The sequence below is a fragment of the Sebastes fasciatus genome, chromosome 17 (assembly GCF_043250625.1).
Source record: "Sebastes fasciatus isolate fSebFas1 chromosome 17, fSebFas1.pri, whole genome shotgun sequence".
In the NCBI taxonomy this organism is placed as follows: Eukaryota; Metazoa; Chordata; class Actinopteri; order Perciformes; family Sebastidae; genus Sebastes; species Sebastes fasciatus.
In genome coordinates, this window is record NC_133811.1 from 10058648 (window position 1) to 10081286 (window position 22639).

Below are 22639 nucleotides of genomic sequence, written 5' to 3' on the forward strand. Positions count from 1 at the left end.
TATGTTCCCAATGCGAGATAATGGTACACATGCTCCCTATGCTGTTTTAAATGCACATTATCTGAGTTCAAACACACACAAAGACATAATAAATTCAGTGTGTGATCAAACGTCTTGAGTCTTGGATGGGGTCAAACAAGCCCATTAGCACTTTTTCTAGTGTGTCAATTGCTACATCCAAAAGAGGAACAATAGTACAGTATGAAAACTGCACATCCACCCAAGTGCTACAAAGGGATATTAAATGTATGAGAATTAGACAAATTACACATAGAAGTTACGTCATTTCCAATTACATTAAAAGAAATTAGACCGTTTCAGGAATTACAAAATCATCTGAATGAAAACTAGTTAGTAAAAAGTAGTTATTCCTCTTTGTTTCACTAATTATGCCATTTAGTATTTTAATTGGAAGTCAATTTAAAATAACTTTAAGCCACCCACACATGATCAGCGTTAAAATCGCTCTGCGCTGGCTGCTCCATTGTTTTCCTATGAGGAGAGCCTTGGTGTGGTGCACCACCCGAAATTTTTTCGCCGCTGACTTTTCAATGGGCAGCCAATGAGAACAGCTGCAATTGTTGTTGCCTAGAAACAGTGAATGGCGTCCCTTGCACCCTTTTTGGTGACACATTATACCTGCTGCCTCTTTTGCAAGGCTCTGCGCCCTACCTTGCGGTGAGCGAAGAGCAAATTTCGTATCATGTGAAGGCGGCTTTATTCACCTGCAACTAAGACTACATCATGAAGGTAATGAGCTTAAAATATGAATGTGATGTGTTTAAAGGTGCAGTGTGTAAGATCTGGCCGTATCTAGCATTGAGGTGAGGAGATTACAACCAACTGAAGCCTCTCCAGTGTCCCAAGCGTGTTGGAGAGCTACGGTGTCCGACTCGTAAATGCGAATGGCCAGTGTGTAGAGTGTGTGTGTGTGTGTACACATAGGAAGTGAGTGGTGAAGCAAGAGAGAGAGCGGCGGCAACGGGAGCGAGTGACATTATCGACTCCGGCCCAAGCAGGAAAAGTTAATAGAGTTTGGTTTGTCCATTCCGGGCTAGGCCCCGCTCCCTATGTAGATATAAACGGCTCATTCTACGGTAACAAAAACACAACGATTCTTATTTTCAAGTGATTACACACTAAATAAAACATACTTATTAATTTCATATTCCATTTCTGCCAATAGATCCCCCTAAATGTTACACACTGGTCCTTTAAAAGTACAGACTATTGTTTATTATCAGCCAGCATCAGCTGTAAGTCAGCTATATATAGTAGAGCTGCAACGTTTAATCGATTAATCGTCAACTATTAAATTAATCGCCAACTATTTTGATAATTGATTTATCGGTTTGAGTATATTTTTAAGACAAAAAGTCAAAATTCTCTGATTCCAGCTTATTAAATGTGAATATTTTCTAGTTTCTTTACTCCTCTATGACAGTAAACTGAATATCTTTGAGTTGTGGACAAAACAAGACATTTGACGTCATCTTGGGCTTTGACATTTTTCACCTTTTTCTGACATTTTATAGACCAAACAACGAATTGATTAAAGAAATAAAATTATCAACAGATTAATCGACAATGGAAATAATCGTTAGTCGCAGCCCTGATATAGAGCGAGCTACCAACGTTGTCTGAAAAAGCAGAACGGTTCATTATAAACATACAGGGAAAGAAGCATGCAAAGCTAGATTGTCTACAGACATACCGCTCTGTAGTTCTTTTTGAATGACCAAAACGATTCAATGCACTCACTATCATTTGAATTGAAATGGTAGCCTACAGATTGGTGCTTCTTTCAGTAACAATCTTTGGCCGACTGTACAGTTTTGATTTGATGGTTCTGTTAACTCACAGAATTAGCTTTAATTGATTACGGCCGACCAAATCTGGAAATGAGCAATCTGGTAACAGCATAGATTTTCATGAAGCGCATGCAGGGAGGGATTGCTGTGACAGGACATTTTTTAAGGGGGTCATTGTAGCAATGAAGCAATGATACAATAGCCATCACAATGGGACAGAAAGCCCTCCGTCCATCCAATAGCCGTCATTATATCAGACCTAATCATCATTATCGACTGTCAGGAATTTGAGGTCAACAGCATGTTATATAAGCACACTGCCAACCTGACCAGATGCTCTATAGGCAGAAGCACAGCTGCTCGCCGGGATTATCTCGCTGCCCACAAACACACTTCTTGAGCGACACATGCTGCCCTCCACTCAAATCACACACATGCAGAATTAAGAGAGGTGACTAATCTTATCACACAGGACAGATCGGTACATTGTGGACGCATCTGTCACACCTAAATAAATCACTCCCACACAATTTCCCTGAGTCATACGCAGAGTGATATTGACTAAGAGTGTGTGTGTGCATGTGCCGGGGGAAGAAGGGGGTCAATAATAAATGTCATTGATTGATCTCTTTAACATATGCTCCTGAATCACTAAGGGCCAAAACATATGCAGACACACAGAAACACTAAATAAATGCAACGGGCAGATTTAGAGTCAATTGGTTTTGACCGTATGATGCAATCAAACCTTTTATTCTAATCCCGGCTCCGGTCATCACATTACCGCTGATGACAACCTTGTTGTTCCCGTACATCCTCTAACCCCAGGGACTCGGCTCAATCTATATCTATCTACATGGCAGAATTATCCACCATGTTTCCTAAGTGTTAGCCTACATTACAGCTATAGACGGTACTGTACGAAAACAGGGATTGAGAAAATCCCCAGTATTATATGACTCAATCCTATACGTCTCCGTCCAAAACATGCTGTGTTCAGTGTGTGCCTGCAATTTGTATTAGCCTGAGTGAACCCACATAGGAGAAGCAGGGATTTGGGAAATGCAAGGGATTTGAAAGACGGTGGTATTGAGGCTAGATAGAAAAAGAAAATAAAGCTTTCATAATGAGAAAAGGGACCATTAATATAATTATAGTGATGTATTAGGATCGGTTAAACTTTAATTACAAAATTTCACTTTGATTACAATGCTTTTGTGAAGCTATCCTCCCGAGAGTCAACAAAATCACAGCATTTCATTAACTTGAAATGAGCATCCCAATCGTTGCCTGGCGACTTATCATCATGACATGTTATGAAGTGGGACACAGCCCACTGACTCTGGATCAGGGGCTTTTCTCATTGGGCTGTGGGATGGTGAATGGGGTCATGGGATCTGTCGCAGATGGTGCAGATGGAGTACCTCCACCCCTCCTCCGAATCAAAGCCCCCCGTACCCTCCGTGACCATTCTGTCATGGCTCTCGCCCCCCTCTGATGCTGCAATCACACTGCGCCCTAAAATAAAACCTTAATGGGACGCTTCATGGGATATCGATCGGTAGGGTTTGACCATTTAATCACACGGGAAACTGACAGAAGAAACTGTCGAGATGTGCTCAATACTTCATTTTATTTCAAAATGTCTTGATTGTTTTTTTTCTCAGACGACAAAATGTCACAAGAAGGAAAAGGTTTATTCAATCGTTTACCTTGGAAGAATAGATTAGAAACGCTGGAGTACAAATGCATGTCACAACAACATTTTGTCTGATTTTTCCAAAGGTGTTTGCCTGTGTTTGCCTCCTCCTGACACCTAACCTTGCTGCATTGTAAGAGTGGCTTTTATCTCTCAATCTCCCCAAAATAAATCAATGCCTACTTTCGCTCCAAACGTGCACTGTTGCAGGTGTTTAGATACCAAACGGTAAACTCCAATACCAAATGTCAACTTTTATTTTCCCTTGACAGGCAATTTTACTTTTTTAATTATAGAAAGGAGCCTGGAGGCAGCAAATACTCATTACTTGACAGCTAAAACTCTTATTACCGTGATTAAAAACAGAACAATTTTGCACATTGGGGATGTATTCTTCCACGTTCAATAAATCATTTTGTGGCTGCTGAAAATGCTGCTGTGACCCCCCTCCAGTAATGTACCATTTGAAATGAGTAACAAGTCCAAAAGTGTTGGCAACACAATGTAGTTAACAACTTTTAGTTGCAATTTCTATAGGAAGTTACTTGGCAGGTTGTTAATCATGCTGAAGACTGAGTTTGAGGTTGTTTTCACGCTTGGGCCCTTACAGCCCTCCAAACGAACTCAGAGCGATTAATCAGCATATTTTGGTGTATATGTGAACACTCCAAAAGAACTCAGACCCCTCTGAAACGAACGATCGATTCAAGTCCGCGTTGCGGTTTGCTCAATCTGTGCATTGTGGACACAAAGCGCTCCAGGTTCGCTTTGCCCTTTGCTATTGTATTTTAGCCCCCTAGAGTTGCCGTAGACAGATCACACACGCCTGCGCACTGTAACGCTTGGAAAAACAACACAGAACCGTGGCCGCTAGTGGACGAGGAGTAGTTTGGTACCGAAGAGGAAACCACTGCACTTCTCCAGATATGGAACGAAGAACACATCAAATGGCAACGGTCTACAACGAACACAAACACTAAGGTTTTCCTCCAATTTTCAGTTCACATGAAAGCGAGGGGCTTCATTAGGTCCGCATTGCAGTGCCGCGTAGTAAGTAAAAGTAAGGTAAAAAGTAAAAACACTACGTCAAAAGTACTTTACCACACGCAATAAAATGAGAAAAAGCGGGGACATAAAAGAAGTGAAAAAAATTAATACTATTGTATGTGAAAAAAATGTCATGAAAAAAGTCATAATATAGTATGTCCAAAAATTTAATGAAAAAGAGTCATAGTATAATATGTCGAAAAATGTAATGAAAAAAAGTCATACTATTTTATGTCGAAAAATTTCGACATGCAGAATACATTTAAATTTCATGCCCCTTTTACGACATATTCTGTGTGGAAGCGGAAAGGGGAAGGCATTGACTAGCAGTGATGAAGGTAGGAACTATAGTGTGAACAGAGAGAAGACTGAGGCCCCGTCAGAGCTGAAGTGGACCAGAAACAGAACTGAGTCCTCTTTCAAATGAACTGACAATGTGAACGCGAAAATAACTGAGTCCCTTTTCTGTTGGTCCACTTTAAGAGTTTGGTTTGTTTAAAAAGGACTATATGTGAAACACCTCGAGAGGGTTAGGGTCTCTTGACTTCCTCAAGTCATTTTAACTGGTAGCAGCCCCATCGGTCACACCCCATCACCCCTACTTTTGCTCCTGGTCATTTTCCACTCTACCCAAATACCCTTCCCCCAATACGGTACCATCTGCCAGGGTTCCACCAGATTGGGTTTTTGTAGACTGATACCCACACTGAAGCGCTTGATGCCTTAAATTCATACCCCTGAGCTTTCCATTTGACCTCTGTAAACCCCCAAAAAGCAGAGTCCACATTTTCAGTGTGGAAAGATACGAGAAACGAGAAACAAGAGCCATTCAATGCAGCGAAGTCACGAATGCAATATGCTCAATTTGTACTCAAATGTGACAAAAAGGCCTGGCTGCTTCTCAGGATATACAGTTAAAGGTTTCAAGTTTGATGGTCATTCTTTAGGCAGCATCAAGAGGTTGATGGTGGCCTGGCTCTTGAAATAAGGAAAAAGGATGAAATGATTAATTATGACTGAATTTATCTCACCTTTACTTACTTCATTCACGATCCCGATTTGATCACTGATCATGACTGCCTACTTTAAAAAAAGTGGCGGCCAAGTAGATATTTAACCTTGGCATAATTCATGGGTCTAATGGGGAATTAGATCTTTAATGTTACCTTTCAAACACCCTTATATATTCTGCTTGTAATATGATGACTTCTGAAGTACCGACACTTTCATTTACTGTATACTTCTGTGTTAAGAGGTTATTACTGTACCTCTGCTCAGCTATTCTTAGATATACAAGTAAGGGAAGCTTCAACAAGCCAGTGTGAAGAGGGAGGAGTGATTATAGCAACTAATAACTTTTTTCAATAGAGGCTAGATATTGCATGAGGGTATTTTATACTTAACTGGTTCATGGATAATATTCTTTTTTTTTATTTAGTAGGCTACCTTCAGATGATTGTGTGTTTAATTTACTTTATATATTTACTTTCCAAAATACCAAATTGTGTTTTGTATTTATGGCTTTGTTTGTTTATTGCGAATTTATGACATCACTTCCTCCTTTTTTTTTTTTTTTTTTTTAAGTTATTTTTTTGGGGGCATTTTCCATTTTTATGACAGGACAGTGGATAGAGTCTTGAAAGGGGGGAGAGAGAGAGAGAGTGGATGCGGAAAGGGCCAAAGGCCGGATTCGAACCCGGGCCGCCGCAGTCAGGACCAAGCCTTAATACATGGACGCCCGCTCTACCAACTGAGCTAACCCAGGCGCCCACTTCCTCCTTTTTGCTTTTTTTTTTTTACATGTGTCAGCATGAAACCGTGGATGCTGCCTAAGGAAGGAAACTTTGTATTACTGCTGATCTATTTGGGACACCTACTTTTCCACTTTTTTCTGTGTGGATTGTGAGGGTGGATTCAGCACTGGGACATGAAAAAGTCATTGCAGATTGTAAAAGTGAGAAAATGTATAATTCACCTGCAATTCTGCTCAAAATGTGTCATTAAAATTCAGTCTAAGTGCTTCCCACCGACAAAAAAACTGACTGTGGCACTGATCAATCTCCCAAATAAATATGAGATCAATCAAACTGCGACATATCCATCACATCCCTGACATGCTGATAAATGAGTTTTAATAAAAGACCATCACTAGCAGACTGATACATTGGTCCAACACTACCTTACACCCCCCACCGATCCACCTACCAATCATTTCCCCCAATTATAAAGCTCTGCTGCCCCCTTCCATCGCCTCCACCCACCGCTCCATCACTCTCTCCTCAAAATCCTTTCCTCTGTCTTCACTGGTGTCCCCCCCTCCACCCCAACCAAAGCTAAACCCTTATCATCTATCATCATCCTCATCACAGACCCCTCCCTCACTCCCCCTTTCTACTCTTAGTGGGAAATGTTGATCTGATTACGGCATTAGATCTGCCCCCAAACAAACAACTACAGCAGGGGCTTTTACACACTTTTTTTTTTTTTTTTCATCAAGTAAAGTGCTCTTGAATGAATAATATTTAGACGTCGTCTGCTTATTGTAAAGCATAAGAACCTTACCAGGAAACATAACCTCGCTAGCATCAAAAAAAACTTGATGATAAGTCACTAATCCTCTGTTTTAGGTATGTGGCTTCAATCAGGTCGCAGTGGTGAGAGTGTGTGTTTGTGTGTGTGAGTGATACAGCGTCTGCATCTGGCAGAATTTGAGTCATGGTGCCTGAACATGGAGAATATTTACAGGAAAACACACACACACACACATTCAGAAACACAAACAGGTGTCCTGTCTAAAACTTTATGTGCGTGCAAAAGCAGAGAGGGGAAAAAAATGAAAAAGCAGGAAAGGGGGGGGGGGGGGGAGAAAAAAAACCCACAAACAACAAACGGCCGATGCTGATTCTGTTATAGTTTGGATTGGGGACAGATTAGTGGAATATTAGGATGGGATTAACTGGCCAGGTTAAGCTATTTGATCGTCAACTAAATATGGCTTAGGAGCCACAGACGAGCTGATGTCACATGGAATTAATCCAGCCATGATTTCGGTATGATTTAGAAACTCTTTGGTAATCCACTCATGATTTTAACATGCTGTCAAACTGGGCTGTGTGTTTGTGTGTGTGTAAGTGATTGATGTCTGAACATGTGTGTATAAACATCACTCTTAAAACCAGCGGTTCTATATTGAAACCTTTAGAGGTATACTGTACACATATGGCGCACCTAAACGGTTCAATATGCAACCGTTTTACAGGAAAATGAATTAGTCTAATGCAAATAAACTTTAAATTCAATATGTTAAACTAGCTTTGCTGCTTTTTTCACAACTTCTCTGATGACGTGTAGGGTTGATGGTGGGGCTGTCACAATATCAGATTTTCAGTTCACAATTATGGCGAAAAGAATTCACAATAACGATATTGCGATGTTTATAGAAGATTTGAAAAAACATAACGCGATCAGTCGAATTCATCTTTAACTTTGTTTATTGTGCGTTTTGTCTCTTTTTTGGCAATTGAATTACACTAAAATATAAGTGTAAGGAGGTGGAGATAGTCTATAACCATAACTGTCAATATTTTATTTTTAAATTTCACGGTTATGCTCAATATCTATTGCGACACCCCCATTGATGGATTCTTGTAAACAGCAAAATGTTAAATGTTTGATAAGTTGTTGTTTGAATTGAAACGGTTGAACTAAGCTAAAACTGCGTTAGTCAAATACACCTTTTTTTAATAATGTTGAGTAATGTTACATATGTAACTGTAGTAAAACAAATTAAAAGAAAAACGTTGGTAAAATGAGGGATAACCCACATAGCATGTGCTTCACTAGCTTAGCGGTATATGCCTAACACATGGCATCCAGCTCGGCTAGTTTAGCAGTGTACTGGCTAACACTAACATTAGAGAGTATTAGGTGAGCTACTTTTTTTAAATAAAATATCCTTTTTTCTTAACTGAGAAAGCATACTCACTGAGCTGTTTCTACATTTCCATACTCCAAATAGCCTAATGCTTGGTGACCCATTTATTTAAATGATGTTAACTTTACAAGATAGTTAATGCTAGTAAGTAATAAAACAGTTAGCCATAACTGACATTTAAAGGAACAGTGTGTAACATTTTGAGGGATCTATTAGCAGAAATGGAATATAATATTCATAACTATGTTTTCATATAAACACCTGAAACTAAGAATCGTCGTGTTTTCATTAGCTTAGAATGAGCCCTTCATATCTACATAGGGAGCGGGTCCTCTTCACAGAGTCCACCAAGTTGCCCCACCATGATTCTACAGTAGCCCAGAACGGACAAACCCCACGGTTTTGCACTCGGCAGCTCAAAGTTATACCGCGGTCTTGTAAAGGGAGGAGTGAGCGGAGGGGTGCTCAGTTGGTTGCAATCTGCAACCACACCAATAGATGCCACTAAATCCTACACACTGCACCTTTAACTGCTCGTATCTTATGTTGAAATGCTCATGCAAAAGAAACAGAGATGGTCAAAGTGCAAGGGGAAATGTCTCCCCAAAAAAAGTCAAAAGAACAACATAAAAGGTTATATTATTCGTACAAATTTAATATTGAACCTTTTTTGTGGTAAAAGATTCTTTGATTTGGGGGATAATACCCTGAGGTTCCTTATTGAACCTTTTTTACAACATCATTTTTAACAGTGTGTTTGCGGCTAGTACTGTACAATCAAATATGTTTGTTTTGGTGAGATTTTTTGTATCTATTCCAGCTGTGATTTTAACATGCCGGTATGGAGTTATGAGTGTGAATCAAAACATAATGTTTGTGTGTTGGAGGATGTGTGTAAGTGAGGGCAAGGTGTGTGTGTGTTTGTACAGTATGTGAGAAGGGGTGGTGTGTGTTTTTCTATCTGTCTATGATTATGTGTAGTCAGTGTGGTGTGTTCACGCAGGAGGGGTGTGTGTGCTGTTTTTGTTTTTCTATATTCACATCTGTGTCAAAGCCCACTGGACCTCCCCGCTTTGTACAAACACACACTAACACACACGCATATACACACACACATAAACACAAGCACAGATACCAGCTCCAAGCTCCAAAATCCCCTGAAAGCTTTTGATCCTGCAGAAATGTGGAACTCCCCCTTTTCTCTCTCTCTCTCTCTCTCTGTCTCTCTCTGTCTGTCTCTCTGTCTCTGTCAGAAGTGGGATTAAAACTCACATCGTTGCTCCTGATTGGGGAATCTTTCCCCCCTTTCCTATATCAAAAAAAAAAAAACCTGACAGATCCAGAATCAGGGGGAAAGGCGTGATAAGGATGTGGTTGTGTCTATGTGCATGTACTGTATAGGTGCTGCACTGTACTATAGGTGTCTGTGTGTTTGTGACAGCTGTCTCCTGTAACAACCGGCATTCCCATCTTCAAAAGGGATCCAGCGGGAGCGTACGGGAATGGCGGGAGATCATCGTTTGCCTGATGTTCCCCAGAGGGATTCCTCCTGCATCCCACTCCCACCGGCTTCACGCCGCAGAGATACGCGCCGCAGATGTGCATACAACGCGCCGGGGTAAAGATGATGAAAGTGAGTGAGGGGTGACCTAAAAATGTCACCGCAGGAAAAAGGGGAAAGGGGGTAAAAAAAAAAAGAAAATATTATGAAAGGAGGAGGAAAAGCTAAATTTGACGCCGTTAAAGTTTTTTTTCTGCAAATTAGCTTCCTGGTGTGCACGTGGGACACATGCTCAGGGAGCCAAATAACACTTCCTTACACCCCCTCCTCCTCATCCTCACACGCTCATAACACTTTTGCCAGAGCCACTTTTTTTCTTTTGCTGACTTTACATTTAAATGAGAGAGGGGATTATCCTAATGTCTGACGCTTAGGGCGCAAGTGTGGTTGCTCGCACACACGCACACACCCTGTGCATGTGCGGGATGGGACAGCGGTGTTCATTACGTTACCATGGCGACAGACGGCCAATGAAAGCACAGCGGGGCGAATCTCGAGTCCAAAAATTTGAAGCGTGTGGACCGAGGTAAGGAGGGTGAAAGGTTTTTTTTGGGGGGGTGGGTGATTGCGAGCTCTTTGGCGTTGTGTGCTAAAAATTGGGGCGGGGATGGGTGTGTCGTTAGGATGTTCACACACACACACACACACACCACAGTCTGATACACACAGCCCGGCGTTATCTCCACCTTACTTCAATCTCTCTCTCTCTCTTCCTCTTCCTCTCCTGGGCAGAGAGATGGAGCAGAAAGTGGCGTGTAATTACATCCTAATCTTTGGCTGGTATCTGCTCTGCTACAGGGGCTGTTAGTACAGAGGGCTGTCAAACACACACTAACCAACACACACACGCACACACACACCTCCACAGAGATTGTGTCCAGAAGTCTACACATTAAATCTGTGGTTAAACGGCTGCGTATGTGTGTGAAGTCACTGCTTTGACTGATAGAGGAAGACGTTCTAAAGGGACAGATGGGCGACTGATTCGACTTCAGCATATATGTGCGATTAGTTATATAATTGTACTTTTAACATACACCAGCTCTGCTGTAATTTTCATAAAGGCAAGGGGACTGATAAAGTCTCGTTCTGTTAAAGCATTAAAAGCTGAACGTCTTGAATGAGTACAGGCTCGCTATCGGCCTATTTTATAAGCCATCAAGTGCGCGGCTGCGTCTTATCTGCCCCGAGTTCTAAGTCTTTCTGAGCGATGGAGATCTCAGAGCCAAAAGAGGTCATACAGCAAGGCTATATATCCTCCACACATACGATGTCTCTTACTTACACACACACATGTAGTGCAGCCAGGTCTCCAGGAGCATGCGGCTAAAGATATCCCTCTCCCCCGAAGCCTGATGATATTTGGATCTATAGCCGAGGAGTCCTGCATTATACATGCAAAGCTAATTTGTTGTTGAGCACACATGCAGTCGCACAAACACACATGCACTTAACTCCGTTTAAAGTGCACTGAAGTTGTTAAAAGTAGGCCAGGGCTTGCCGGGGCCGGAGAGTGTAAACAAGTCCTGATCAGTTTGGTTCCCTTCCAATGGAAGGACTCTGAATTAAACATAACATAGGCTGGATCTGTTTATGCAAGGGCCAGGCACAGACCTGAGGCTATGTTCAATCAATCTGGCTGCGAATTAAATCAAAGGATCACTCTGAATATACAGTACTGCTGCTTATATGCTGCCAGGTAAATTACCATGGGGATTTTTTATTTATTTTTTTTATCTGGAAATGCAGCGAGATGTCAACATGTGTATGTTCGTAATTAGCATTTTGATGCAGCGCTGACATTATAGTGAACATAGTGCAAGGCTAAGACTGATTATTTGAGTTACTGAGTAATGTGCCAACCGTTTTCTGATGTTTTTCAACCTCGGCTCAGCGTGCGACTTACTGTGCGCTTAAGTGATTCATTAACACGTTCAGCTCAGGAATTATCACAGTGTAATTAAGGCAGTTCACATCTTATCTTTTTAACAGACACAGCGAGGTACACTGTCACCATCACGCTTTGTTAAATACAGATCAGAACCCAGGAATGCAAAGTAAAGAGTTGGAAATTAAAACAGCAGTGGGTAGAAATGGAGCAAATATGATTAAAAAAAAAGTTTATTTTTATAAAACGGTCACTATATCCTGACAGTAGTGCACGAGAAAGGTAATCTGAAAAAAAAAATCATGTGCCTCTGTGTCCACCGGTGCTCCTAATGGCATCTGCAAGATTTCACAGACCGGAGGAAAACAAGCAGTAAGAGCCGAGCTGGAGCCTTGCCGCCTCTGAGCAGCTGTCAATCACTTGCAGACTCTGATCAAACGGTCAAACTAGGCAGCGCTGATCAAATATGAATCAATATTCTGTTACTGTGATGCCTATTTCTCGCCTCAAATGTTTTCAGAAACATCTTGTAGTGTACTGTTTAGCTGTAAAATGAGAAAGTTTGTGACCCGGCAACCATGTTGAGATCTGTTGAGGAAATACCAAGCACCGCCCACCAGGTGGAGCACAGCCAATAGGAATGCTCCCTCTCTGAAATAACCTGTGATTGGCCAAAGTTTAGATTTTTTAAAGCCTGAAAACAGAGCCATGAGGAGGTTCAGAAGTCTAGTTTTCTCTCAGAACACCTGAATTACAATATGCTGAAAGGTTATTATGGAATTTTTTTCCCAATGATGCTAGAAACTTCCTGCCTAGTGAAGCTTTAAGTGATGTCAAGCCATTTTTGTGTTGAATCAATATAAAAAAGCCTTTTGTGGGAATAGTGTATTTTCAAAATGTGACTTAAACTTCCTTTGGGGAATACTACATCATTGCATTAGCAAATCATTTGAAAGAAGTGCTATAAAAATTGGAATATACATCCAACTAAAAGGGAAGGAGTTTCTGTCTGTATGTCTGTCCTTTGATTTTCTATAAATATTTTGATACAGATGTTCAGCCAATAGATTGGTGGCATAGAGACCACTAACACATTTAGTTGAAGGGTAATAATCCACTTTAAAGTGCTGAAATATTGCAATTTAATGTCCTTAAATCTTTCAGCCCTATACTATATTTGGCTTTTTTCATACCATCACATTGACAATCAACTGGCATATGTGATACTCCTCCAATCATTCTTATCTTGGGTGTGCCCCGCCATGGTTTCACCCTATTTGCTTTCCACCATATCACCATATGTCTTATTCAATGTTGTTACAGTGAAAATATCACAGTGACACACTGAACTTAGGAAGCAAGATAAAACTCACGCAAGATAAAACTCACAATAGTTTAGATCCAGCTCTGTCTGAGGCCAAGTTTATCCTCGCTGAGAAAACACAGAAAAAATCTCTCAGACATAAATAAACAAAGACACTTAAGAGCAGGCACAATTTATACCACGCAGCACTTCTCCCCTCCCGGCTATAAAACTCTCGGGGTCAACGCGAGGTCACCTGGGCTGGATCAGCGACCTCTTGATGAGTGTGTATCCTGAGCCGACCTTGGCTCTGTCCCTGTGCCGGTTCCGTCTCTCTCTGCTCAACACTGCCCCTGGGCTTAGTCCTATCTGTCTGGAATGGCAATGAGCCCAGCTATTTTAGAGCTTTGTTATGCATCTGCAGGCCGACCTATAGACCCCCCTCCTGCTGTGATTCATACGAGCCCCGGATGTTATTCTGCACTAAAAAGAGCCAGATACCTCAGATGGGATGAAAGCGCTTTTATCTACTGTAAAAGGGGTGAAGAAGTCCGAGCTTTAAAAAACCGCATTAGCGGCAGAGAGAATGGTAAAGTGCGTTTTTACAGCGGCTGCTCCGGTGCAAGCGGGGCCAAGTGTTGATTAAACACACCAGAAACACAGAGGGAATGACAGACAGAACAGATAAGAGCCTTCCAAATATAACAACACACACACACATATACACATACACAATACTTCACACAAGGACATGGGCAGAGCAGACAATATCTACCTCTCTCCGCAGCGCTAACTGTGTTTTCATGCCAAGGAATTACAAATTATATCTATTTAACTCTCAGGGCCACGGAGAGTGTTTGTCGAGCCAGCAAAGTTCAACCAGAACACACAAAGGAACAACAAGGCAAGGCTGATTATTCACCACCAACTTTATCCCTGCAAGGACACCATATTTCCTTCACATACAGCCGCGCTTTTTATATTAAAAATAAAGAAAGAAATATGATAAATAAAGCCAAGAATACACAACAGTAAGGCAAGGAATGCATAGAGAAAGTGCGTTGGCCGCATTGTGAGAGAGGGCACATAAGGTATCGGCCGTCAGAGAATTATTTTGTAATTGTTCGATCCTTTGAAGAATTCTAACATTCACACGGTTCACATTAACGCGTGCTTCCTCCACTAGGACGGTTCCAACAATGCCAGCCTGTGTTGTGTTGATAAACACTCTCCGTCTCTCGTCCATACAGCCTTGAAGTAGACCACGCGACAGTGTCAGCGCTGACGCTCCGAGCCGCATTCACAGAAACAACAGCAACATTCCACACGAGTCACCCGGGGTCAGTTTGTGCTCTGCATTTCCCGGTAGTCAGTGTGGTGAATGGGGCATCAGGCATAGCTCTGTTTACTTATTTATTTATTCTTTGAGTCAGTTTAGCCTGTTGATGGTGAATTGAAGTGACAGGCCCGATAGCAATTTACAGACTATTTATTAACCATTAAAGGGACTCTATGTAAGAATCAGAAATTGCTTGTTAACAGAGACACCTGTGGCTGTAAAGTCAACGAAAGTCAGCGTCCTGTTGCTCGCACTTGCGCTTGTGCTCACTCTGCATAGACATGAACGAGCATCGCTCAAAACAGTGAGGCGACACACTTCAGCTAAAACCACAATATCACTCTATATTTCACCTGCTTGGCAGTAATGTTAGCTGACCAGACGAAGGTCTCTCCATGAATCACTGCTGATCCTAGTGTTGGCCTTTCCTGCCTCAGCCTCCCGACCGCGGTTGGAGGGAACAGGGGAGACACTGGCACCCGGTCGGAGGCGATAACGTTTCTCGCTGCGGAGCCCCGTCACTTCACAAGACAGGGGAAACCTCTGTTGGTCTGGAGGAGCTGCAGCAGTTATTCTCTTCTGCAATTTGCAGAGTACGCGCATGCACGTGAGAATGAGCTCGGTGTGTGAGTGAATGCAAGCAGGGAGGCAGAGGAGTCGTGGAGCAGAGTACAGCAGAGACTCCGGCCCTGGAAACCAAAGCTACGGTCTCCCCCGCGTCCTCCGACCGCGGCCAACACTGTTTTGCAAGACGGGCTTCACTAGATATAACTTTGCGGTTTTGGTGCTTCCGTGTAGTTTGTGTTGGAGTCTGAGTCTAGAACAGCGTAGCCACACGCGAGCGCGCATGGGACACCGACCCGCAATAATTTATACATGTAAGAAGTTACAAACAGTCCCTTTAACAAAGTGTGACAAATGTCTATCTTTCTAATGTTTATAGATGTTTTACACACAATTTCTTTAAGGTTAACAAATAATTTGGTAATTATTAACAAATACTTATAATATACTAGACTAGGTCTGTCAAAGTTTACGCGATAATAATGCCACTGATTTCTTTAACGCATTAACGCAACTTTTGATTTTTAGGTTGTAGCAGGCTCAGTTTTAAAGCTAGAGTGAAAATACTGGCATTAGATGAAACTAGAAAAACCTAAGAAATCCATCGGTACGTCGGTCATACTAGGGTGTTGGGAAAGATGCTAAATAACGCTCCAAACTTGCGCAAAATTTTGGGTAAATCAATGGCCATTTTCAAAGGGGTCCCTTGACCTCTGACCTCAAGATATATGAATGAAAATGGGTTCTATGGGTACCCACGAGTCTCCCCTTTACAGACATGCCCACTTTATGATAACCACATGCAGTTTTGGTCAAGTCATAGTCAAGTCAGCACACTGACAGCTGTTGTTGCCTGTTGGGCTGCAGTTTGCCATGTTATGGTTTGAGCATATTTTTTATGCTAAATGCAGTACCTGTGAGGGTTTCTGGACAACAGTTGTCATTGTTTGTGTTGTTAATTGATTTCCAATAATAAATATATTCATACATTTGCATGAAGCAAGTATATTTGTCCACTCCCATGTTGATAAGAGTATTAAAAACTTGACAAATCTCCCTTTAAGGTACATTTTGAACAGTTAAAAAATGTGATTAATTTGCTTAATCACGATTAAATATTTTAATCGATTGACAGCCCTACTATTAACTACATTTTAATCAACTATCAATTTACCATTTATAAATGATGGTTAGTATAAAGTGTTACCAATTCTCCATATGGCTGTTTGCAAGTTTTGCTTGCTACGCAGCGCGGCATCAAGCCATCTCATCTCCACATCGCCAGGTTGAAGGAGATTAGGTTAGACAGTTGTGTAAGCAAATGATGCACGACGGGTTCGGAAGAACTGTTTATCATTTTGCGCAGAGGAAAGGTCGAAGAGGTCAGAGAAGACTTGAAAGTGTCTGGTTGTAATATTTAAACTAAAGTGAATCAGTAAATACTGCGCAGCTGCTCTCGAACAAGACACTGAACCTAAAAACAGTTGTGATAGTCATAGAGGAACCTGGATTTATCGGTTCCTTTTAATTCTACACAATATGCGGTGCATCAAAGGAGTCACACGGGTCACTCACTAAGTCGATCTAAAAGAAAAAATCTGATTTGCGATAGAAAGACATAGATAAAAGACTTGACTAGCGTGTTACCTGGAGTATATCTCCGTTTATAAAGCAAACTGAGCCTAACTGCTGGCTTCCAATTAACCCGTGTTTGGATAAGTGTCCGTCTCCCTCTTTGTCTGTGTGCGTGTTTACTCAACATCTTATTTGTGTCAGATAATTCAATAGCAGACCCCATGACCAGGTGTCACACACTGACTCCTGTGTCATGTGTTTCTTTATGCTGGGAATAAGATCCTCTCAATAGTGTGCTTTAACCGTGTGATGGAATCTACCTGCAGAGATCAGGGACTTGGCCGTGCAATTATGAGCAAAGCCACAGTAAACGTGGTCAGGGCAGTAGGAAAAAGGCACGGGGCAAAAGTTAAAACTCAGCTTTAGTGAAATGCACCCACTATGCAAACCCAATCTATTCACTAAAGAAGATGAAGACTAAAAGAAGGTGAATATCCATTAAGCTTTTCCTTGGCTCTCATACATTTTGTGTACATTTTTGTTAACTTTTGTAACACTAGACCATGGGAAAAAATTGAATCATACACTTCTAGGGACTTTTAATTATTTAATTAATACAGTAAGAATGTTTGATTTTCAGCATGTATGTAGTCAGAGATGTCCTGAAGTCAAATATATCAGTCATTGTCAGGAATTATTTGTTACATTTTTTCCAGCAACCCAAAAATCAAAGAATAAAGACATTTCCCTCACAAATTTTAGTGGTATTTTCTTTTTAATTTATAAGGGACAATGTTTTATACTTCCGGTGAAAACCGGACGTAGTCACACGTGTATACTTCCGCTAACTTCGCCAAGTTCGTTGCTAGCTCTTACCGTCAGCTCCGTTCTCTTTATACATCCATGGTCAGCTCCATCGGGGCTGTTTGAATGCATTTAACATAAACGTCAGTATATGGGTGCTCTACAGTTGTAGCGTCGGCTGATTTGACCACGGAGATGAGAGTGACGGACGGCTTGACCGCACATTACCGCAATACAATAACGTTTCCTGTCCTTGGCAGATTTAGCATGCAGCTTTAGCCATGATGTCTAGCTCTGTTTTTCCTGGTAATGTGTGAAACCTAAAGTGTCCATACTTTACTGTATGTGAAGTGTTCACCACTTTTGATTTAACATGTGAAAGTGCAGGTTGTATCCACGCAGACCCTCCAACGTTTTCTACTTTTTCGTTTCGGCTCGCGGTGGCCGGCTGTTGTTTGTTTTGTTAACGGATACGTAATGGATATGATGTCACGTTACTCAGACTACAACTATAAAAACTGTAACTTTCTTATACCTCTGCATAGACTCAAATGAAGCAAATATATTGATTCTGGCATTAAAAAATGCGATAAATAGGTGAATCGACTTTTTTGTCACACCCATGTTAATAAGTATGTTTTTTTTGGTGTATCATATCCTGAAAATACAAATCAATATGTTTTTCGTTACCTTAGAATGAGCCGTTTATATCTACATACTGATCAGGTCCTCTTCACAGAGCCGGCTGCCATTCACGTTTTCACATTTTGTAGTCGATCACCGTAGTTCTCCGACATGCTTGGCACACAGGAGAAATTTCAGTTGGTTGCAATCTGCAACCTCACCACTAGGTGCTGCCAAATCCTACACACCGCACCTTTAAGATTGTCTATTAAAACATGTACTGTATCTGAACTTCTGCTAGCTTCTGCTCAGAACACACTGCAATGAGCTACATTTTTTACTAAAATTAATTTCGACACCATGCAGTATCTACAGCTCTACCCAATAAAAGTTTCAACACAGAAGTGCTTCAGGACATATTTGTACTCTCTCCAGCCCTGAATAACACACACACAGAAACCGATTACAAACTATCCAAACAAGGATGAATGCAAACCAGAAACTGCCTCTTAATCCCAGCAACACACGGAGATGAAAAACAGTGATAACGGCACAGGGACAAATAAAAGATTAATCTAATAAGTCTGACTCGCTTAGGCCACCAACACAGAAGACCACTGCTGTACAAACAGGCTGAGGTAATTGTGTGTGTGTGTGTGTGTGTCATGGCCTGACAGGCAGAGAGAGAGAGCCGTGCAGCACCAAAGCTGCCCTCACCATCTGGCCTTGGCAAAATGAACAGTGTTCCTCCACAGCCTCTCTCTCTCTCTCTCTCTCTCTGTGTCTCTCTCTACCTCGATCGCTCACTCAGGGATTTGATACTCATCCACCCCGAAGAGATTAAGCGCTTCCATATTTCAGTTATATTCCCCGGGTTGTTTTGCTTTCTAAAAACAGTGTTTGTGTGCCAACATGTTCGCGGGATGGGAGGGTGGGTTAGTAGCCAGGCAGAAAGAGAGAGGGTGAGGTTTGGGGGGACAAACAGAAAGAGAGAGAGAGAGGAGGGGAAATGACATGAAAAAAACATTTCAAATCTGGGTGTAGCGCCAAAACCGCACGATCAAGGTGAAAAAGCGGTCGACTCTGGGTCATGTTGGTATAATGAGTATAAAGGTGAATAAATATAGTAAGTGTAGACATTTACGGCTCAACGGGATACCTGCAGGGAGCCTTAGGGGTGTTAAAAGTGTGTGTGTGTGTGTTTTGTGCCTCGGGGTCTGAGGTTACATTGAGAGTTCACAAGTTCAGGGACTGATATAAATAAAACACACGTTTGTATCGCTATACCTGTGAGCAAGGTCTGAAATTAACTTTTTTTTACTGCCCGCCACTGTGGCAGGCAAGTAGAAAGTTTATCTCCCACTTTTGAAATCTATGTGCTAAATGAAGGAATAACATTTTAGATGTGATGTAATTCAATGTTTGATATATTTTACACAAAAAACAATACATGCATGGTAAATAACAGTGTTTGAATTACCTGTACCTATTTTTCAGGGGTGGGAGAGTACTGTAAACAGTACTGTAATTTGTTACTGTAATTTATAGTAGTTATTTGCATAAGAACACAATTCAAATGACTAGGAGATAAATTATTGTATTTTATTTAATTATTTGCTTTGATTAAAAAAAATCTCGTCATCAGTAGTTTTAATGATGTATTATAAGCCAGTAATTTCCTCTTTATTATCTATTTTATATTGCTGTGAAAACATGTCCTTCAAACAACGGGATTTACTCAAGTTTCTCGCCAAAAACATAATTTTACAAGATTACATTTGAACACATCATGATAAAGTTAGAATTTACCTTCGCCAATTGAACGCACCATAATGTAACTCAATGGAACCTCGGTTAACGTTAGTAGCTCCGTTATTTAGCCAAGCAGGACCGTGCGGCCCACCGGAGGTAACGTTCTCTCAGGTGTAGTAGTACTGTAGTAGCGCCATGCTTTTGAGGGCTTTTTTTTCTCTCCGCCACGGCTCCGGCCCCAAACACACTAAACCACGATACAGCGTGCTTATCCCGTCGCGTCATTGTGTGTGTGTAAATGTCGGAAAACATCAATACAGAGGAATCAATAGTCACGGAGGCATGAGATGCCAAGGAATCGGACAACTAGGAACCGATTCTCTATTCCCATCCCTTGCGTTTTCCCTGCCTGCCAAAGTGGCGGATGGCCTGACGATTTTTACCTGCCGCCACTGCCAACAATTTACCCGCATTTGGCGGGTGCTAATTTCAGACCCTGCCTGCGAGGACATTCTACTGTCTTAGTCATATCCTGTAACCTTGACTTACAATAAACCAAATCCAAGTCATAACCCTTTAATCATTTTAGTAAAACCGTCTAAAGGATTTTCCTCATCTTTGTGAGAACATTTCAAAGAAAACAAAAAACCCACACAAAACCCCAAATCACTTGACAGGAGTGTAAACCCACAGCGCTGTAAGAGGCTTTACCAGAAGAGATCACACTTTCATGTACTCCTCTGTAACCCCTCCTCTATTTTTTTTTTTCTTTTCTATTTGCTTGTTTGTTCCTTCTGTCAAATTCACAGAAACTGACAACAGGATTATAGAGTGCAAAGTGAGGCCAAATGAGCTTTTGGTCAATCTCACTTGATGATCTGTCTGTACATCCTCTTATCGTAAACTGTGACTCTGTGTGTTTCTACTGCTGTTTGAAAATATAACAGAAGAAGACGCAACGCTCTTGAAAAAACAGTCCCGTCTGCTCGGGCGGTCTCCTGTGATAGACGGGGTTAGCGTTCACTCTCATATTCCCCCATGTGCTAAATAATTCAGGGAGGACAACAAGACGCACCCCATCTCAGGTCTTAACCCCCCTGCTGTGCCTCATCCCTCACACACACCCACAAACACACACACACAGACTGAACTGCATTCACGCGTTGCGGCAAAGGAGAACCAACCCATCCAAGGACACATAACACTACTAAATATTCCATTGTGTGGAATTGCATGTTTTCCTTTATTCAAAAGAAAGAAAGTGCTCATTACTGAAAAGCATAATGATGATGAAAAACAGATTGGGAGGCATAAGGGAAAAGACATAATTACATCAAAGGGCTCAAAAACAGAAATCCACATCACACACAATGAACAACAGAGGCGTTCAGTCCTTCACTGTTTGTTTTCGACACCCTTTAGAGCTGCATATTTGATGCGAGCACTCGCCAGCGCATTTTTTATTCAGTCGCAGAGTGATTTTCTGTGTTTTGGACACCTTTTCAGGAGAGATGGTATTTATATGAAATGTCACCTGCTCCAGTTCCTGATCACTAAAAACTATAATCAATAACGTGATTCCAATGCAAGGGATTTTTCTTAATTAGAAATATAACCTGATTAGTTTCAGTTCATTACTGTCATCCATCCACTTTCTATACCCTGTTAATCCTATTCAGGGTCAGGAGGGGGTTGGAGGTATCCCAGCATGCACTGGGCGAAAGTGGTGGGAACACCCTGGAGATGTCGCCAGTCTATTGCACGGCTAAAAATGCTGTAATCCAACACAACACTGACTTACTATCATCTTTTAAGTTGTGGGATGAACATGTTAATTGCTGATTTACACATCCAGCAGACACGGAGCAGTCTTTAAATTCATCTGGAATCCCCTTTTCTGGCCACCTGATCAATGAAAGTCAAATAATAACTCTCCTTTTAGCTCCTTTTTGGGTCTCCACCAACTCCTGGAGGATATATCTGGCTCTTTAGTTGCTAAATGCTCCACTATGTTCACCAGCTAGTCGCTAACTTTGTCAGTCTGTTGTTTTGTGCTTGGAAGCTGTGAGACTGAACCAAAATAGTTCATTTTTGGGGCCTGAAATTCAAAACAATGAGCTGAAAGATGCAAAAAAGTTCCCTAGAGGGGAACTCTCATGTAGTCAAGTAGCAACGAATCCTCATACAACAGCTTGTTTGATATCTTACGAAAAGTTATTCCTCATTTTTCCTACAACATGTGACACACGTGTCATTATCTGCTCATTACATGCATACAGTCTTTTCAAAAATAAACTTCCGTCTTCACAGGAAACTACTTGGTTTGGTTTAGGCAACGAAACGACTTGGTTATTCTTGGGAAAACATCATGGTTTGGGTTAAAATAACTACGGAGGTGGCGTAACTTAAGTGCGGAAGTGATTTCTGGTTTCACACAGGACATTAACAGCAGTCTCCTCGGGGAAAGTCCAGTGATTTTTGGACCCACCTATCCACCCCAACCTCCTCCCTACGTGGCGTTTATCGCTCTTTATACTTCCTGGTTAACGATTATGATTTACAAAAAACAATGCATACTTTTCGGAGGTATATCTATGAACGGTGTATGAGAACAGCCTGCATGTAGTCATTTGAACCACTGTTAACAAAAACAATGATTATAGCTGCTCTTATTTTTTGCTGATGTCCAGTAACCTACCACTTCCATGCTAATGTTGGCCAATACTAAAAACAATGCC